At 37.4% G+C, this 18,175-nt stretch overlaps 1 pseudogene; it reads left to right on the top strand.

Annotated features, from left to right (window-relative positions):
• The first annotated feature begins 651 nt into the window (after positions 1-651).
• LOC148940331 (uncharacterized) lies at positions 652-17,756 on the top strand (annotated as a pseudogene).
• The last annotated feature ends 419 nt before the right edge of the window (positions 17,757-18,175 follow it).

Genomic DNA, 18,175 nt, shown 5'->3' with positions numbered 1-18,175 from the left:
CTGCCAAGTATTTTTTGACATTCCAGATGACATGTTGTCAGACATGTCTGACAATGATGATGGCGATGGGTCAGACTTCCTGTTTTCAGAAGGTTTTATTGATGATACAGATGAAGACTGGTTTCCTCTACTGGACAATCGCCACTTCTTTTTGCAACAGAATGACGTGGAGGCTAACACTGAACCCATCAACGATGACTCGGGGGAAACTCCACCCTCCAGTCAGCGACAGCAACCGGTAACAACAAGTACTAGAAAATCAAAGAAGAAATCAAAAGTCTATGATAAATTCGGCCGAAAAAAATGTAGAGATATAAAAAGTGAATCTGTCTTGGAAAGGAGAGCCTCGCCACGTTCCAGGCATCTTGGGCACTCCACTTAAATACTTCCAGAAATTCTTTGACCATAAGCTTGCTGAGTCGATAGCTGAACAAAGTAACGTCTCTGCACTTCAAACTGAGGGATGCAACCTCTGCCTTACAGCCGAAGAGCTAAAACTTTTCATGAACATTTTTCAATAATTGAAGGTGATAAAAGTTCCCTATTATCAAATGCAGTGGGAAGCAGGTATAAGATATCCTTAAATTACCAACAAGTTGGACCGAGAAAGATTTGACAAGGTCGAACGTTTTCTTCATTTCAACGACAACAATGAAGCCAAGAGACCTAGAGAACAAGGATTTGAAAACTAAACAAGATTCGGCCTGGGTTATATCCGTACCAAGATTTTTGAAGTAAGCCCCAAAGAACTACTACTACTACTAACAACTCACCGCGACACCAAGCCGCCTGAGGCCAACACAGCTACGCACGCTCCTCCTCCATCCCAATCTATTCAAAGCCTCCCTTTTTACACCCACCCATGAAATTCCCATTTCCTTTAAATCTTTCTTTATGACGTCCTCCCATCCCAGACGAGGACGACCTGCTTTCCGTTTAGCCCTAGACGGTTGGCCGAAAAGACCAATCTTCGGCAATCTGTCATCCTTCATCCGCACAACGTGCCCTTGCCACCTCAACCTTTCTTTCATTATAGCCCTAGAAAGCTGTATTGAACCACATTTTTTGTATAGCCTATTGTTTGAAATACGGTCAGTCAGCCGGGTACCCAGAACAATCCTTAAGCAATTTCTCTGGAAAACATCTTGCAAATCTTCATCCGCTTTTCCGAGCGTCCAAGCTTCAGAGCCATATTCGACCCCTGTCATCACTGTAGCTTCTAATATTCTAATCTTGGTTTGCAGACTTATCTTCCTATTCTTCCAAACTTTTTTTAACTGTGAAAAAACACCCTGAGCCTTGGCAATTCTACTTTTAACATTTTTACTGCTCCCACCATCTTTACTAATAATACTACCAAGGTAAGAGAAGCTGTCCACCTGATCAATCTTTTCATTACACAACTTCACCTTTTCATCTTCACTTATTCCTAGCCTTAGTGACTTAGTCTTCTTAACATTAATTTTCAAGCCTATTCTAGCACCCTGAACTCGCAAAACGTCTAAAAGTTCATTCATTTTGCTCACACTTTCATCTAGGATGCTTAAATCATCAGCATAATCTAAGTCCAGGAGACTTTTTCCTCCCCATTTGATTCTGTGGTCTCCCATTGCCTTTCCTCTGCTCCTTAAGACGAAGTCCATCAAAATAATCCATATAAAGGGGATAGAACACAACCCTGCTTAACTCCTGATTTAATACAAAACCAGCTGCTAACCTCATTTCCTACCTTAACCACAGCAGTGTTATTCTCGTACATAGCACTAACCACTTTAATGTATTTGTCTGGTATACCATGCAAGGATAAAACCTTTACTAAAGCTCTTCTATCAACAGAATCGAACGCTTGCTCATAATCTATAAAGTTGAGGACCAAAGGTATTTGAAAATCTAGGCAGTATTCTATTATTAATACCTTCCCTGCCTAAACAAGACTTAGCAGCTTCCTTATTCATCATGAGCCCTACTCCCTGTCTATGTACCCCGTCCTTCCTGCCTGAGTAAACAAATTCTATATCACCTAATTTCATACTTCCTACCCCTGGAATAACATTGAATTAATAAGACAATGATTCCTTTCAAGGGGCAAAGCATATTAAGACAGTATCTGCCAAAAAAGCCAATAAAGTAGGGGAAAAAAAGTGTTTATAAGAGCTGGTGTGTCACATTTTGTACTGGATTTTGAAGTTTATGTCAATTTCAATTCTTGTTGAAATTAACATAGAGCCAGACTTTGGAGTTGGAGGCAACATAGTCTTACATCTGACGAGTGCAGGATATACTTCGACAACTGAGCTTGTAACTAATGAGTTTGCTCAAAATCAAAGGATTCCCTTGTATTAGCAGATTGAACAAAGCACGATTGAATGGCTGCCTACTCCTCACAGATGGGTAAATAAGAAATGAGAGAGAGAAACATCAGATTGCAGGGCTGACGTTCATTCTGGCGTTGTTGTAGTGATATGGTTACATCAAAACATGGTTTGCTTGGCTTCAATGTATACAGGAATAAAGCCTACGCCAACCCACTTTTCACCATCTACGCCACCCACTTGACAGTTACTGTCATATGAGGGGTGCATAATTCGAAAACTTGCTGGTGGAGATGTGCCGAACGTATCTTTAGACACAAAAATGGTATATGACAATCTTCTGATGACTTATTGACACAGAAGTCTGACTTTAAGGACAGAAAAACTGACGATATTGAGAGCCTTCCGATCTGAAGTTGCTGCAGTGTTCTATGCGTCGACAAGTGTGATGCCCCAATATAAACGTGGTAGACCATCTGAAGATGTCGAAGTAAGTCTAAGCTCCATTCAAATTGGCAATCAAATCTGACCAGCAATGGACTTGATCACTGGCCAAAAAAGACTGACAAGTAAAGCCACTGCAAAGATTGAAAATCAGGATATGCTATTTTTGAATGCAAAAATCAGACCTGCCACTGTGTCTTACTGTCAAAAGCAATTGTTTTAAAGCCCTCCACATCAAGTGAAAGTGTCCCATTTTTGTATATTCGAGAGGGTAACGTTGTATTTTTAGAACGTGGTCCAAAATTGACAATTTTGAATAAATCATGCCATTTTTTTTTTTTTTTTTATCAAAATTCTGACTTAGAGACCACATGGGAAGCGTTGGAGATTCGTTCCTATAGTGGCCTGTATAGGGTTAATACTTGAGACTATCCAATTTAAGAGTTGCTCAAACGAGAGACAGTTCATTTTGCAGATCGCGGCAATTTAGTAAGCATAAGCAGGAGTATCAATGTTATATAAATACCATAATACAATATATTATAAACATCATAGATGTTACATAAATATGGAGAAATATTAAAAGAAATAACACGAAAAAAATATCCAAACAGTTAAAATGAAGAACTAGAACATTCCCAATTGGTGAATAAGAAACAGCAAATACAAATACAACAAAAAATAATATATTTTTTTTTGGTGTCTTAGCGACAATTTTCTGAAGAAGTCTCTAATTTTTGGTTATTTGTACCATTCAACACAGCTTCGGCAACTGGATTTAGATAACCTAATATTATTGAAAGAATAGAAGAAGAGTTGTGCATCCGATAGCCACAACTGTAGCCATAATATAACTGTGCGATGATCGAGACAAGCAATCCCAATAAGTCAGAAATAGACCCTCCATTCCACTTCTCATTACTATCTTGGTAGTTTTAAAACCACAAGTGTGCTGATATTTAAGAACATATCACGCGCAACCTCGGGACTCGGAGAAATATGACACGACTGAACCTTTGTTTTCTTGAAAGCACGGTCAAAATAGCAGGTAAAAAAGCTCCATACTCAAGGGGGTGGGTTAATGCACCCTCCCCAAATCCAGAAATTCCAATGATTTCACATTTTTTTCTATTTTAGATACTAATTTTCTCCTTAACATATATTCTTCAGCACATTCAGCACCCCTATGACCTTATATTTGGCAATTTGAACTAGAAGGGTCCAGAAACAGAAAGGAATTCGGATTTCGGTGGGGGGGGGGATCTTAACTCTTTAGCTTTTCTACATTTCCTCTTAAACTTCCAGTTTTTTTCATATACTTGGCCTGTTGTGTAAATTCAAATCTCCCCGCCCCGACAAGGAGTTCGAGAACACCCAGCTGCAATGCACTATCATGGATGAACAGAAAGAACATAGTTGGAACGATTCAATAGAAGCAGTAGTGTCAAATCTTCCATCGTTGACTAAAAATAGCAGGTAAAAATAAAATAAATAAATATAGTTGACTAGTCATAGTTGAATAGAATAAATATAGCAGGTAAAAAATAAAATAAATCAAATATAAACAAATGGAATATATAAAAATAAAACAAACTAAAAAAAACGCAAAGAATCTCTATACACAAGGGGCGGCATAGTACACCATCCGCAATTCGAAAGAATTTAAAGCTTCTTATCTTTTGTATTTCCCCCACTTGCTGTTCTTTCACCTTCAGAGATAAATTTTCACAAGTTCAGGGACCCTATGTATGGCAGACAAGCTAGGATGCAGAAGAATGCCCCCCAAGATCTCTTTTTTTCAACAACTCCCATAAACTTCCAGTATTTTGGTATACTTAGATGGGTTTGTATTTTATGAATTACCCCCCCCTCTCCCACCTCAATAAAAATTTCCAGCAATGAAATTCACAATCATCGCTAAACAAATAAAAAGAAGACATTTTCGGGCAGATTCGGTGGAAGCACTGTTGTCAAATCTTCAACCGTTGAAATTCCACACCCTACGTGCATGCTTATTCTCTATATTAAGATCTTCCTCGGAGGATTACCAGAGGATTTACAATAAGAGCGTAGGAGAAAGAAACATTGGTCATTATTAAGGGCTTTTGGGTCAAATTACAACCATGTGGGTAAATCTGGATGCGAGTGTCTTTTTTGGGGAAAACTAGTAATCCCTGTTAATCCCACCGAGAATGCACCGGGGGAGACAAAAAAAACGTGATGAAGTATTGTAGACACATGTGTTTACAGAGAAAAAAATAGGGGGCCTGAGAATGGTCGTTATGACTAGAACTAGTTAGGAAGCATAATTGGCTGATATGGATATGAGTTTCAGAAACTCATATCCCAGGGGTAGGAAGCATGAAATTAGGTGATATAGAATTTGTTTACTCAGGCAGGAAGGATGGGGTACATAGACAGGGAGTTGGGCTCATGATGAATAAGGATGCTGCTTAGTCTTTTTTAGGCTGGGATGATATTGATAATAGAATACTAACTGCTCATTGTATGACTAGAAAGTTCAGGGTATCAGTTATAGTAGTATATGCCCCTGTAGAACCGATTGACGGAGATACTAGTGACTCAGATGAATTTTACTTACAGTTACAGGAGCAAATAAACAGGGTCCCACGTAGAAATATGATGTTATTGCTGGGACATTTTAATGCCCAGGTTGGTAGAAATAGGGATAGATGGTATCCCAGCCTAGATAAATTTGGCGTAGGAAAATAAAACAGTAATGGATACAGACTTTTGCAATTTTGTAGGTATAACAATCTAGTTATAACCAATACGGTGTTTGGTCATAAAATAGCTCATAAGTTAACATGGTATTCACGTGATGGTAAGACAGCAAACCTTATTGATTATGTTATAGTAAACCGAAGACTAGTAGGATCAACATAAGATACTAAGGTATATAGAAGTGCTGTCGCTGACGTTAAAAGTGAAGATCATCATCCGGTAGTGTCTAGGGTTAGTTTAAAGCTGAAATTTCGGAAGTAACTATCTCCCGGAACGTTATGACTCTGGTAGACTCCAGGATGAGAATTTGAGAGAAACTTTCCAGGAACAGTTGAATACAAAACTTAAGAGTTTAAAAGTTGATAATGTGGAAGATGGTTGGAATAATGTAAGAAAAATAATTCGTGAATTTGCTAAAGGTGTATCAGGGAACAAAGCTAGAACTACAGCTAAGCATATTAGTAAAAAAGCTTTATGTTTAGCAGAAAGGAGAAAGGACCTGAACAAGAATTATCTGAGTGATAGATCATATGAAAACAAAAGAAATGTAAAGAAAGTGGAGAAAGCATTAAAATATGAACTAAGGAGGTGTGAAGTGGAGGCCATGGATAAAATTGCCGGGGATCTGGAAGATGCAGCTAAACGACATAATAGTAAAATATTGTACTGGCACGTTAACAAATTGAGAGGGAGTAGTCAAACCGGACTTGTCCCAGTTAAAGATAGGAATGGGGTCGCAATTAGCGACAAGGAAAAAACTAATGCGAGGTGGGCCGAAAATTTTGAGAACTTGCTTAACCAAGATAGAGTTGCAGGAAAATATAGAAGAATATGAAAAAGTTTGTGATACCTTGGATGTGAAGGAAGATCTGTTTTGTGAGGAGGAATTATCAACAGTACTAAAAGGATTAAATAATAATAAGGCTCCAGGTGCTGATAGGGTGGTAAATGAGTTTCTTAAATATGGTGGCTCTGAGGTTAGAAATAAGTTATTGAAGATTATGAATATGATTTTTGAAAAAGGGGAAGTACCTAACGATTTTAGGAAAACCTTAATTAAACCGCTTTATAAGAAAGTTGATAAAAGTGAGTGCGGTAATTATCAAGGCATTAGTTTGGTCTCTCTGGGTAGCAAATTACTTAGTAATTTGATACTTTTTAGATTGAGATATGCCATAGACAGAGTTTTAAGAGACGAGCAGTGTGGTTTTAGAAAAGGTAGAGGATGTGTCGACCAAATTTTCACTCTTAGGTTAATAATTGAGAAGTCCCTGAGTTTTTAAACACCTTTGGTCCTCAGTGTTATAGATTATGAGCAAGCGTTCGATTCTGTTGATAGAAGAGCTTTAGTAAAGATTTTATCCTTGTATGGTATACCAGACAAATACATTAAAGTGATTAGTGCTATGTATGAGAATAACACTGCTGCGGTTAAGGTAAGAAATGAGGTTAGCAGCGGGTTTTGTATTAAATCAGGAGTTAAGCAGGGTTGTGTTCTATCCCCCTTTATATGGATTATTTTGATGGACTTTGTTTTAAGGAGCACAGGAAAGGCAATGGGAGACCACGGAATCAAATGGGGAGGAAAAAGTCTCCTAGACTTAGATTATGCTGCTGATTTAAGCATCCTAGATGAAAGTGTGAGCAAAATGAATGAAGTTTTAGAGGTTTTGCGAGTTCAGGGTGCTAGAATTGGTTTGAAAATTAATGTTATGAAGACTGTCACTAAGGCTAGGAATAAGTGAAGATGAAAAGGTGACGTTGGGTAATGAAAAGATTGATCAGGCGGGCAGCTTCACTTACCTTGGTAGTATTATTAGTAAAGATGGTGGGAGCAGTGAAGATGTTAAAAATAGAATAGCCAAGGCTCAGGGTGTTTTTTCAAAGATAAAAAAAGTCTGAAAGAATAGGAAGATAAGTCTGCAAACCAAGATTAGAATATTAGAAGCTACAGTGATGACAGTGGTCAAATATGGCTCTGAAGCACGGACGCTCCGAAAAGCGGATGAATATTTGCTAGATGTTTTCCAGAGAAATTGCTTAAGGATTGTTCTGGGTACTCGGCTGATTGACCGTATTTCAAACAATAGGCTATACGAAGAATGTGGTTCAATACCGCTCTCTAGGGCTATAATGAAAGAAAAGTTGAGGTGGCTAGGGCACGTTGTGCGGATGAAGGATGAGAGATTGCCGAAGGTTGTTCTTTTCGGCCAACCATCTAGGGCTAAACGGAAAGCAGGTCGTCCCCGTCTGGGGTGAGAGGACGTCATAAAGAAAGATTTAAAGGATTGTGGGTGGGTGTAAAAAGGGAGGCTTTGAATAGTTTGGGATGGAGGAGGAGCGTACGTAGCTGTGTTGGCCTCAGGCGGCTTGGTGCTGCGGTTATTTGTTAGTAGTAGTAGTAGTAGTATAAAACGTAGAAAAAACGAAGGCAACTCAGTAGCGCAAAATCAGCAGCGTTAATTTTCAGCTAGGTTGACGAATCTTTTAAAGTCGGGGGCCACAGATCAGAATACATCAAAGTTTATAGTCAGGCACGTCAATTGAAGAGAGAGAGGCGAGGGGGTAAACTTCCGACTAGATTTCGAGACATAATCTGTTTTTATATTTTCAGAAAAACTGCATTAACTAAAAAAACAAAAATCCAAAAACAAACGAAGAAAAACAGCCATTGTCACCCATTTGTAGCAACCTTGAAGTACCAAAGAAAAGAAAAAGAAAAAAAACCCGTAATGTTACGATCCCTACCGGCGGTGCTGATCTCCGTTCCATGACCCTTCAGCCAGGAAGTGCAATGGGGGATTGGGAACCAACCAAAGGGCGGGCAAAAGACATGAAAATAAAACTATTTCTTAAAATCATAACTTAAAACTGCAATTTCATAAAGATTTTATTTTGGTTGTTTCAAAATTATGAACTTCTTAAGGCAATAAAACAGCTGTTTTTCACTGTATGTTGTTGACTTTTTTTTTTTGCTGATTTTTCACCAACATTTATTTTCCTTTTTTTAACTTGGCTTTTTTTAACTTTGTTTTTTAACCGTTACTACCAATAACTGCATAGCTGTAATAATTTTGCCCTGAGCAACACCAACCCAAGGAACGGCTCTGCTGACAACCAACCTTCGTTTTTAAGGATTATAAGTCATTAAGATAATTCAGAGACCAAATCTATATTCATTGACATAACAGGGGCAAAACTTTAAATTCAAAATACCAAGCACAGCAAGTAAAAATAATTTTTTGTCACTTGAAACTCTACTTGAAAACTCCTATCTTATGATATGTTTCTATTGGTTGCTTTAAAATTATGAAGTTTTTAGGACAGTGTCAAATGTTCAGAAGTGTTGCCACGTTGGACTGTAAAATAAGCAAAACCAATCCGTTGATTCACAAAGATAATTCCATCTTCCAAGGAAAATTCTACTTCTTAAGCTGTTTGGTGCCAAATACTTTGTCACCACATTTGGTGTTGGCACCATATTTGGCCTTTTTTCATGGTGTTCACCCACGTTTCTTTTTTTTTAATTTAACGCTCACTAGAAGCGAAAATTCCTCAACTGCATAGGCCTTTTCCATTAAAAACTGAAGTCTCAAAATTTCCTTACTTTTGTAAGATATATGGTTGTGTAAGTTTTCACGCAGCCAATTAAAAAAAAAAAATTTTCACGGTCTTTGGTACTTTTAGGGACGTACACGAAGTACTGAGATAATTCAATTTGTGATATTATTCAGTTCAATAGTCCATTCCAAAAGATCATGAAATACAAAAAAAGAGCAAATTAAATAAGCAAAAAAATTAAATAAACATAAAAAATGTAATCATGGTTGCAGTGGATAGCTGAAACCTAGTCAAGAAAGAACCATGGCCCATAGTAACCATATTTTAAAAAACGCGTTTGAAAAAAGAACTGGCTAGTGAGAAAAAATTATTATTTATAGCTGTTCAAAAATCGTAACTATTGTCTCGGTCTCGGCTAGTCTTAATTTGAAAACCTATTTTAAACGTTATTCTGGCTGGTCTATCACACAAATAGACCAGCCGTCATAAATTCTTGTCAAATAGGCAGCTGAAGATGTAAAGAATAGGATAAAGATCCCTCAGAGCCATTGCTGGCTCATAAGGCGGCGAATCGTGGTCAAGCCCCGGCGCTCGGCACGCGGCAGGCTTCTATATATGGATTCTCATTGTCGCTTGTCTTCTAAACGCAGACAATTTGAGCCTTTTTTTGATGTCATGACGTTCAAATGGACCTTAAATTAGTGGTGCCTTTGTAAAATTATTATTTTTTTATTGGACCTTTAAATTTTGCCTCAGCTTGTCTTTTGTCATTATCAAAGACATATCACCGAACCTTTGTTTCTTTTAATTGTTCAGGTGGTGAGACAAAATCTTCTTCTTTTGCTTCGGCTTGTTTTTTGTCACTATTAAGGTCGTATCACCGAACCTTTGGTTCTTTTATTTGTCCAGATGGCGAGAGAAAATCGTTTTATTTTGCTTCGGATTGTCTTTTGTTATTTTGAAAGTCAAATAACCGAACACTTGTGTCTTTTAATTGTTCAGGTGGTGAGACAAAATCTTCTTCTTTTGCTTCGGCTTGTCTTTTGTCATTATGAAAGTCATATCACCGAACCTTTGTTTCTTTTAATTGTCAGGTGGTGAGACAAAATCTTCTTCTTTTGCTTCGGCTTTTCTTTTGTCACTATGAAAGTCATATTGCCGAACCCTTTTTTCTTTTAATTATTCAGGTGGTGGGTTATCCATGTCAAAATCCCAAACTCAATCATTTCAATTTTTACACGTTTTGATTCTTGCTGTCCAGGTTGATTTTCATTGACTCACTCACATGCTCGGTGTCGTATGTCTTCTAACCGAGTGTGTCTTTGCTCTTCATTTTCATTTTTGACTTGCTCACATGCTCGATGTAACATGTCTTCTAACCGCGTGTGTCTTTGTTCTTCATTTTCATTTTTGATACGCCGCCGCTGTTCTTCTAACCACATGTGTTTTTTGTCTTCATTTTCATTTTTGACTCTCTCACATGCTCGGTGTCACATGTCTTCTAACCGCGTCTGTCTTTGCTCTTCATTTTCATTTTTGACACGCCGCCGCATGTCTTCTGACCACGTGTGAATTTGCTATTCATTTTAATTTTTGACTCTGTCACATGCACGGTGTCGCATATCTTCTAACTGCGTGTGTCTTGTTTCTTCATTTTCATTCTTGAAACGCTGTAATTATCGTTTTCAGATATCTTTTAACCACCCGTGTCTTTGCTCTTCATTTTCATTTTTGGCACATTTTTGGATTTTGATTACTTCAGACAGTTTAGCAATTGCCTGTGCCTTAGCTACACGTATGGGTTTTGTCGCGATTGATGGTGCAAATTCTTGTTTTTTGGGCCTTCCAACAGACATATTATATAAATAACTATTGAGTTGAAAAGCCAACAATCTTATTTATGCTATGCATCATATAAGAAAATGCTTTTATGATGTCATATCAAATGCTGATATGTTGTGCTAACATAGTACATAGATAATTTCGGAGACCACACTGCCTTTCCATGACGATAAAATAAAAGCTCAAAATAGGGATAAAATCCTTTTTAATAGACAGTGTATAGAAAATTCACAAAAAATACCAGATATTTCGGTCACATATACAGTGACCGTCATCAGTAGTAAATTCTCAGTAGTGTATGACCGTCATCAGTAGTGTATTTTTTGTGAATTTTCTATACACTGTCTATTGAAAAGGATTTTAGCCCTATTTTGAACATTTATTTTATCAACATAGTACATGATGTCATTTGCAAAAACTGAGGCACTTAACGAATTTTCTCAGACTTCTGACCTATCTAGATCATTTTTTTTATGCAAAAATATCCCAAGATACCAAGTTTCCCTAGAAACATATGAAGCCGTTTTCGAGAAAAAATAGATACATACACACATAAATGCATATATAATTATTACTCGTTTATATATATATATATATATATATATATATATATATATATATATATATATATATATATATATATATATATATATATATATATATATATATATATATATATATATATATATATATATATATATATATATATATATATATATATATATATATATATATATATATATATATATATATATATGTGTGTGTGTGTGTGTGTGTGTGTGTGTGTGTGTGTGTGTGTGTGTGTATATATATGTATATATGTATATATATGTATATATATATATTTGTATATATATATATATATATATATATATATATATATATATATATATATATATATATATATATATATATATATATATATATATATATATATATATATATATATATATATATATATATATTTTTTTATATATATATATATATATATATATATATATATATATATATATATATGAAGGATGAAGATCCTTCAGAGCCATTGCATGCACAAAGGGTGTCGAATCGACGTTTCAGTTGGTGGATCTTTTAAGCTTGTCGCCTAACCCAGATGGGACAGGGACCAAACCTTGGGCTCCGTATTGCCAAACTGGACACCAATCCACTGTGCTACAACAAAGTAAAAGAGATTCAAAAGAGAGCCGCATAATACCACCAATTTATCTGATGTAATCTCTGACATTACTGATCTTCACTCACACATATCATACGGCACTATTATGCCACCTACTACGTGACTATTAGTGATTTATTACGTCAATTATTTGAAAAAAACTACGTTTTCTAAAGAGTTAAAGAGGCTGAGTCAAAAGTTCGAACCTTAAAACGTACAGGTATTAGGAGGTACAGTTGGGGGGCTGCCGCCTCCCAAACGCTTTCGCGGCCTTTAAATAAAAAAAAAGTTTTTTTAAACTGAAAGTAAGGAGCGACATTAAAACTTAAAACGAACAGAAATTATTCCGTATATGAAAGGGGCCGGGCCCTCCTCAACGCCTCGCTCTTTACGCTAAAGTTTGACTTTCTCACAACTCTTTTTTTTAACAATAAAAACTTTAGCGTAAAGAGCGAGGCGTTGAGGAGGGCACAGCCCTCCTCAACGCCTCTACATGTTCCTACAAAAAAGACCCAGCGACTGAAACACCAAAATTGCCGACGTCTTGTGCACCGTCAGTGGCTCTTGAAGATCTTTATCCTTAAAACAGATCATCCTCCTCCTCCTTCATATTGGGGGGTTATGTGGGAGGATCTTTCCATGAAGGAAGTTTTCATGGGGGAAGGGACATTGCTATGAAGGGGACGCCGGACATCCCAGCATTATTTAAAAAAAGATCAGAAATTTAATATAAAAAAACAAGTATTTCAACTGCAACAGCAGCAACGTCGAAACTTTAAACGAACAGAAAATATTACATATATGATTGGGTTCACCCCATAATCAATGCCTTGCTCTTTAAGCCAAAGATTTTTTAGTACTTCTAAGAACTATTTATTCTAATTAACGGCCTTTGTGATTAGGCGGTCATTTTTAAAGAATTGGAACTGCTAGCTCTCTCTGTAGAGCTAGCATCAAGAGACTTAATTTGATTGAAGGAAGTAAGTTTGGGCAGGAGCCTGTCTACTATATTTATTGTGGTTTATAACAATTTTTACACAGTCAGTGTGGATAATTTTAGCAAAAATCTGCAAATGCAAACTCAGAAGACTGTTAGTAATAGAGATATCAAACTACCAGATACAATCTACAACAGGGGTAGTGAAATTATTACAATGAAGGGGATTAGCAGTAGCAAAATTTTAGGATAAACTTAATTGTTTGCCCCATTTAATATTGCTTTGCTTGCTTTTTTTCCAGTAGTGTTCTGGGTTTCTTTGACAATAACATGTTGAAGCTGCATATCCTGAATGTAGATTTTTACCACTTTCTAGCGCCTTTTACAGCTAATATTATATTACCAAAGGTTTTCCCAAGTAATAGACATAATACCAACATGCTCAACCCAAGACGGCAGCGAAGTCGAATTCTATTGGGGGGGGGGGGCCAAGCAAACCAATTGTTTACGTCCAAAGAGAAAAGCACACTATTATTGTTATAGGATGACTTCTAAGCCCTTGTTCCTCTGACAATCTCTTTGACCCATCTTGTTCACAGAAGTGGGAGGGAAAAACAAACGAAAAGAAAAATAAATCAAATAAAGGCACTTACGTGTCATAGCGACCACACTTTGTTCTTGATCTTTAATGAAACCGGTTTTCTGTATCCACTTGGAGATAATCAGCTTAGCCTGAGTGAGATAAACCGTAACTATGCAGGTATATTTTAATTAAATATTTAATACATAGAGGTGGTTAGGTATTTAATATAATGCGTTCTGCGCCGCCTGGCCTTTCCATAATTCTCTGTTGCATTTTCCATAATTTTGTTACTAAACTAGTATATTTTCTTCATGTTTTGGTATAGCTTATTAGGGTTAATCTAATCTCACTTCTTTGGTGTGGTCGCTGTAACCCGTAAGTGCCCAAATAAAATATATGTTATTGTGATTAAACGTTAAATGGTTTAATTTGATTGAAGGACTAACCGTAAGGTTAAAAACCAGACACTTTCGACGGAGGTAGGATTTGGCCCATCTCCCTTCCTTCGTAACCCTAAGATTCTCTGGTGCTCTTTGGCACCCTTCTCCATGGTTTAGGTTCGCCGAAATTCATCCATCGTTACAGTCAAGATTCGAATTAATTCTTGTCAAAGGTCATGAACTGTTCTTAGGTCTTTCTTTTCTACCAAAACAAAAGAGCTTATAATCCTTTTTATCTTCTAGATGTGGACCAGTTATGGAGTATAACCCCCGAAGTTGGAAAAGAATTATTGTTACCATAAGGAGGCTCATCGATGCCGACTTAAAACTTGGTTCGCCGAATAGCGCTTCTCAGAATTTATTAATGATCGAACTTGAAAACTTGCGGGTGTTGAGTGCACCAGGAATTCTTCATTTACTCCGAGTCATACTGACCCAGGAGCACCACCAAATATCTTTGGTTTATGAGAGTCCAATTTGGCTCATTGCACAAATATATGCACGAATTGCCTGTACAAGCATTTAGCCTTAAAAAAAAGTTAACTGTTCTTTGCCAAATTGCCACTGCTCTTAAATTAGTCCATAATATGGGCTTTTTACATTTAGCAGTATTCTCTAATTCCATTCATATTGTTAGCCCTAATCAGGCAAAACGGGGCAATTTCGAGTTTGCCATCTGTGCCCGAAGCGAGTTAAAAAATTGCGTATATGTTCAGCGCCCTTGGGAAGTGTTTAAGAATATTTATTGGAGATGGATGTCACCGGAGGTAATGAAAAGACAAGCGCCTACAGAAGAGTCGGATATTTTTTCTTTGTGCATGATGGTAGAAAAAGTTTTTACAGGAAAACTGCCATGGGAGGACAGAGATTTCAAAGGTGTGCTTGAATTGATAAGTCAAAAAAATGGGAGAATCTGAAAAATCAAGTAAAAAGAATCCTGTCATCAATGTTGAACAATTTCCTACACTTATCCAAAGGCTGTTAAGAGCTGGGCTGGAGTTGCAGCCGCACAAGCGCTGTGACTTGTCGGAAATCGAATTTATGCTTGAGCAGCAAATTATAGCGATTTCTAAAACTGAAAAAGGTATCACACCGAGTCTTGATCAAGCACTTTCTGTCGGTAAGATATCTTTTAGAAAGCCCGTTGGAAACGAGAGTGATTCGGACTCAGAAGAATCGTGTCCAAGTCAAGATAGATTCGCAACTGCTAAAGATTCCGGTGTTTTTGAAACTCCAGAATTACCCGGTGAAAACGCAGAATTAGTAAGCTCTGCATCTTCTAAACCTTATGTACAGCCAAATGTGGAAACGCTCGTCCGTACATTTAGTACAAAAAAAGATTTTGTGAAGCCAACAAGTTCAGGGGATAATACATTTTATCAGAGTGTTTCGAACAGTCCCACCCCAAGCAAAAGTTTTTCGAGGCGATTTTCACTTCCGTCACGGTCGGAAAAAACCGAAACAAGCTCCTTCGATTCGACAGTTAAAGTGTCCTTTTTCCCGCTGCAGCCAAATCGCAGATCGGTTAACGATTCGTCTGGCTCATCTTAGGGTAATATATTGAACTCAAGCAAAGCCGGCATATTGAAAAATACAAAGATGACGTTATCTCCCGAGCCAAAATCAGCAGATGTGAGTGAAAACAACACTGACTACTACCCTGTCCAGCAACCACTTGACACAGTGGATAGTCCACCGGAGCCAATTAACGCCAAGGTTCATAAGACCAAAAAATATCCCGCAAAAAAAGGTTCATCAGAAGCTATCCCATCTCTCCCTCCGGTGCCAAAAATTACCCAAGAGCCCCGAAAACCAGCAAGCCACTTCAGCTCCCCTGCGGTTTTCGTTCCACCAGCAATCCAAGGTGAGCATAGAGTACACTCTAGCGATGAGAATCGATGTACGCACATTGCATCTGATATCCAGTCTGTTATTGCCCAGCCCAGCCACGTAATAGAAAAACAAGAAGAACCTGGTAAATCTGAATTGCTCTGTATTCTTTTTAGAGCTAATTCAAGCTCTGCATGTACTCAAACTGAAAATTTGTGCAGTAAAGGAACGCAGACTGATGGTTTCCAAGGAAAGTCAAGCGATGAGGTGAAGCGTTACTTACAAATTGATTCTGATGATAGTTCTAGCGGATCGTATAAATTGTCTCAGCCCCTGGTGGTATCAACTCCTCAAAGAGTGGGTGCCCCATCTAAAAATACAAAAGATGCTTCGGTTGGCAGTTATGACGAGTTTTCAAAAGGACATATTGTAGAGACAAGCTCACCTGTTACTGTTGAAGGAAAAAAGCGGTTTGTCAGTTTTTACGAGCATGGCGAAGTTTCCCAAAAACCGAGCCGGGGAAAAAATGGCAGAGAGTCATGTAGTAGTGGATATTTGTATGAAACTGCCAATGAGGTGAGCCAACCTGAAATTTTTTTTTTTTTTGTACCACGCCCCAAACCAACCCGAGTAAATCTGACCAACTGGCCTTTAGTGCCTTATGACGACTCTGTACCTGCGTCCAAAGATACTAGTTTTATATCGGAGAAAATTGTCCTGAAAATAGACACAGACCGAGGCAGTGGGAATGTGGACTCTGTTGTTTCCGAAAATTTTGAAAGTGTTATTGAGCATTCAAGTGGCAACACTGGATCAGCTCCAAGTAGTGTTTCAACTATAATTGATACCACGAATCCCATTGACTGTGCAGATTTAGATACTCAAGAAGTGGTTCCAAAGACTGTTCCAGCTAATGAAACCATTACTGAAAACTCCCATCTATGTCATAATCACATTCAACATATGCAAAAGAATCGAATTGGCTTTGAATCATGTGCAGCTGATGTTGAAGATAAGGAGAATAACAGAAATGAGAATACATATTATCATATGATACAAACCCTGTCTACTGAACTAGTGGCCTCGGAGGAGAGTATCCCCCTTGAAACAGTGTTCCCCTTGAAACACGAAGAGAGTGACCTTGAAAAAAAGAACGAAAAGGAAGAAAATGCTTATTTGTCGGTTGTTGAGGACTCGGTAGAAGTCAATTCTACCAATAAGTGAATTCTATTACTTTTTCAGTGAATTCAATGTATTTTAGTGCATTCCTCTTATTTTTACAGCGGTTGTTAACATTTTCTTGTTAATTGTTGCTTGTTCTCATTGGCGTAATTTGACAAAGCCTAAAGTGAGAGAAGAGTAGGGGGAACAGGGAGGAGGGGGATCTAGCACAACGTCTGCTGGTTAATGGAGATGGTTGCAAAAGAAAAAAACAACGCTGACATCTGTTTTTAAGCAAAGTTATGGAGGGGGAGGTTTGAGGGGATAGAACATCCCTTCATACTTTTTTATTCTGTTTTTGCATTCTTTTGTGAAAATTAGCTATCACATCAGCTTATAGAGCTTGGAATATTTTTTTAAGAATTTAGACCCTCTTATGGCAAAACGGCTTGCTTTGATTCAGTTAAAAGTTAAATTAAAAGAAGAGTAGGTCTTCAGAAAATTTTATTTGATTTTGCTTTCTTTATGTTTTGCAGCATATTTAAGTAACATAGCTGCAACATCATGCAATATAGACAAATTTGATTAACGTCTGACTTTTTGAGAAACCAATTAGACCCATGGGAAGCCGTTTTTTAGAACCAAATATTCTAACATCAAAGCCCTTGATTGACCTATTTTATTCCCTAAAACTAATCATTAGTAACCGGAACTGATGAAATGAAAACGTACTACGTTCTGCATTCTAGCCTTGAGTTGTTTTTTTTTATTATTAGTATTAAGGTAATTTTTTTTGTCGACGGTAATTAAGAATGTGTTACTTGACATTTCTCGTCATATTAAGAATGACATCCACCCCCTTAAACTTAGGATACTAGATTGACTGATAGACTTTGTTTTTCGTATCGTATTCGGTTCCGAACATACTTGCTTATGTTGCTTTCAGTTTCTAATGTGAAAATTGGAATATTTATTCCAACATGCGTAATATTACTGATTCCCATTTCCAAAAGATTGGAAATTGCGGGAAAAGGGACACTTTAACTGCCGAATCGAAGGAGCTTGTCTCGTTTTTCTTCGATCGTGATGGAAGTGAAAACCTTCTCGAAAAACTTTTGCTTGGGGTGGGACTGCTCGAAGCAGTCT

Source organism: Artemia sp. Qi Xiang Cuo, chromosome 20, assembly GCF_049724085.1.
Source record: "Artemia sp. Qi Xiang Cuo chromosome 20, ASM4972408v1, whole genome shotgun sequence".
Classification (NCBI taxonomy): domain Eukaryota; kingdom Metazoa; phylum Arthropoda; class Branchiopoda; order Anostraca; family Artemiidae; genus Artemia; species Artemia sp. Qi Xiang Cuo.
This window is presented reverse-complemented; position numbering and strand designations above follow the sequence as displayed.